The 3,717-nt window shown below is 38.5% G+C and overlaps 1 long non-coding RNA gene across 1 annotated transcript; it reads left to right on the top strand.

Annotated features, from left to right (window-relative positions):
• Window positions 1–428: 428 nt before the first annotated feature.
• Window positions 429–1,032, top strand: LOC119911545. Its single transcript, XR_005445909.1, has 2 exons — window positions 429–566; window positions 684–1,032. It is a non-coding gene; the product is annotated as an uncharacterized LOC119911545 (long non-coding RNA).
• Window positions 1,033–3,717: the final 2,685 nt, after the last annotated feature.

Here is a 3,717-nt window from a genome sequence, read left to right on the forward strand (position 1 = left end):
GGCTTAATCCTTTTCAATAACTGAAAGGTCAGACTGTACAGACAGTATTGAATCACTATTCTCTGACGTTCTCCATTGAATTTTACTGTTGGTCTGAGTGTTTTTGCTGAAAAGAGTATTAGCAGCTACAATTAAACTGTCACGTACATCTTGTATTATGTGGTTTAAAATCTGATTTTATTTCCTGGTTTTGAAAAATATTTTATATTTATAAACATTGTTTTCAATAAGCACAAATAAATCACTTTATTTTAATGAAAACTGAAAACGTGACGCACTAGTGACGTATTTCTGCCCTGTGAAAACTGCACTATAAGATGTTAAAAATAACAATCAGATTAGATCTGAAAAAGATCAAATGTGGTGATTTTACCCCTAACCCCTAAAGTTACTGTTCTAATGCAAATTTCACATAATTTATTAAATGGCAGGTTTACAGGGGTTTTAAGTTTGATAATGAACTGATTATTTTCTTTAGTATGTGGCGCTCAGCTGGAGTTTATCTCCTCATCAGCCTCCTGCTGCCTCAGCAGCTGCCGCTCGTCACCTCATCAGGATCTGTGCAGGTAAGAGACACTTTTCTCTGTTGTTCTGGTCAGATCCCCAAAGTTTTACACGTTACTGTGTCTGTTTTTGCTGCTGGCTAGTTTAAGTTTCTGGCTTCTGCCGCTACTCTGTGACAGGTTGTTTACTTTGAGAAACCAGTGCAGACAGAGGAGACAGCTGCCAGTGAAGCAAGAAGAAAGGTTTTTGTTATTTTTTCAATGTGAACAAACTGATCTCAGCTAACAAATCATGTATTCTTCAATTAAGCAATAAAGTGACAAGTCGACGATGGGCCTCTTTTGTTCAACAGGATTTACCTTTGGTGTGAATTCAGTCTCATTTAGCCTCAAAAAGTTAATAAGCAAAAACGTTAAGATCCTATTTTGATAACTGAGAAATATAGTTTGTGTTCCTTACATGCAGCTTTACTTCAATGAGTAAGGACTGATGATCAAATATACAAAAGATTTTTTTTTTTTTTAAGCAGCTGTAATCTTAAAATTTATGAAATGTGTCAATGAGAGAGGTCTCTGAATCTGCAGCTCCTCTCGGCTTATGTAGCTTTATAGTGAATTTCAACTCATTGTTTATCTGACTGGCCCACAACTTTCCTCTTCTGGTTCACTCTCTCAGCGCTGTCATAGCATCGTTTTTACAGAGATAAGCTACTAAAAGTCACGATTCATGATCTGCTCAGCAGCAAACGGCAGACCAGCTGGTGAACAAAGTGGAGCATTCAGCAGCTAAAGAGCCAGATATTTCCCTCAGGAGCTGGTGGAGACCTAATAGAGAGAGAATATTAGATTTAATTCATCAAGTGACACAAGCACGACACCAAATGAATAATCACGTTGCTCCTTAACTGCTGGATGGGGAAATAAGCAACTGTTTGCTAACAAGTTCACCATATTAACATAAAAGGTGACGATATTTCACTGTTGTGTTCACAACTTGTTTCCGCTTCCCCCAAGAGACTAGACCAATCAGGTTTGAGTCTCTTTCTTTGTCACAATTCAGGGTGTGAAGCCTCCAGTATATTTCTGTCTTAGGGAGATTTTAGTTTTAAAATCAGAAGCTTAAAAACACTTCATAAGCAAAGGCTCGCTGTAGAAAAGTGTCTAGAATATTTCAAATCTGATGGAAAGTGCAGCCATTAAAAACAAATAGAATCCGAGGAGGACTAATGATTTTAACCACCTTAAGTGGTAATTTGAATAGGAAAACTGGATAGTAGGGTTAATATTAATATATATTGTTCATGGTTACTCAGGGCTGCCAACTTTCGCGCACACATTCTCTCACACCACACGTCCCTTTTCAGTGAAAAGCTAATTTAGAAATGATAACGTTGCTACACGAATCAACTCCACCAAGGCTACTATCCCTGCTTATCCAGCATAAGCAGGGATAGTAATCAAGTAAACCCACTCTCACGCTGATAACGTTATTGATTTATTAATTGATGTCTTTTACCATCTTAAAATTTAAAGTAAGGATTATGTTCCTACATTACATTTAAGAAATTGAGATTGTTACTATACAATGTTTATTTTATAAACACTTTTAAAGGGGGTAGGACAGGCATGTATTTTGAGTTACAGTGAGAAGGGATAATAATAATCTGATCCTCATCATAAAGAGTGCTTGATACATAAATAGATATAGGCTTTATATTTAACATTTGATGCATTACTAATGTGTTGTAATTGAAGTTGCAAATGTGGTTTATCAGCCCGCTTCAGCGCCATAAATAATGTGCCATAGATCTACCATTTTTAAAGCTTATATCTGTAATTGAACACCACAGCGTGTGATGTTCAGTAGTTTCTGGGCTAAACTAAATGCAGAGAGTAAGGCGGTTTTTACTGATGTGTATTTACCACTTTTCTGACAGAATGATTAAACTAACCATCATAGGCGTCGTCAAATATGCGCATATATTTAACCCACCAGATTCTCCTGAGAGTACAAATTTCCAGCAGTCCCTGTCGTCCCGACTCCACATTTCTGCAACAAAATGACTCACTGTAATGCAGGAAAACAGTATCTGAAATGAACATCTTTACTGGGGCAAGAGCCACCAAATAACCTGGTTAGGTTTTGGTCTACTTGTAACAATGATCATGATTATTGACTTGGCTTTTCATCTCACTTATCTCTTACTCATAAAATGCTCCGACGTCACTGATACAGAATCTCACTCCTGACTCAATTGAAAAGTTGGCAGCCCTGTTTATACTGTAGCCTCTCTGACTCTGTGGGCTGACACTAAATCCTCAGTCACACACAGAAGCAGCTGTCCTGGAGCAAAGAAACAACATATTCCTGAGCTCAGACTCAGCAGGAGTTTGGCAGATCCCTGCGGGGGCTCAAACTCAGGGAAATTCTGTTGTTCGGGGTGCTCGCAGCACAGCAGAGATTAACGAGACGGTTAAGCAGCTGGTGTGGCATTTTCATTTTCATTAAGTGGAGTGATTCTCCGTGGTTTTCAGAGTTTATTTGTCAGATGAAGCTCTGCTCCGGGGGCTGGCACGCAGAGCAAGAAAATATGCTGCAGAACACTTTGAGGCTTTAACCAAAGAGCTCTGTGCTACAAAGAGATGTCAACATTTTAAAAAAGTGACAGAAGATATTATAAAATTTATGACTTAAGTATTTAGTCGGCTTGACTGGTGCCACTCACAGATCGTTATTTTCTTGTGATGACAAGGTGTAGTGGTGGTGATCTTAGCTAACGTAGCTCGTTCACAATGTTTGCTAGGTAGCATAGCCATGATGTGTTTATTAGCCTTTGTGCATAAACAACAAACATTTTAGAAAAAAAATGAGATCATGAACATGTTTAATTTCTTTTGGTTGATTACTAACCTGCAGATTAATGTATCATTAACAGTGATTAAACTGACTAACTTTGTAACTGTAAGGCGCCCTGTGGAATCTTCTTGCATAAAGTTAATTACGTTCAGTGTTTCTCACCACACGCAATCCTTGTGACTCCCTGTACTCATAAATGGCCCCCCAAACACAATAATAACTTTGCACCTACTTTTTGAGAGCTATTTAACCCCTGGGATCATCAGCTAGGATTGTCGATACCGCTGGTTCGTTACTGCTCCTGGCTGTGGTAACAACGGTCCTCATGGTCGTTACAGCCACCCATGGCCAAGTCTG

This window comes from Micropterus salmoides, unplaced genomic scaffold (genome assembly GCF_014851395.1).
Source record: "Micropterus salmoides isolate LMB-PRFRI ecotype aquatic unplaced genomic scaffold, ASM1485139v1 Ms_hic_scaffold_2, whole genome shotgun sequence".
NCBI lineage: Eukaryota > Metazoa > Chordata > Actinopteri > Centrarchiformes > Centrarchidae > Micropterus > Micropterus salmoides.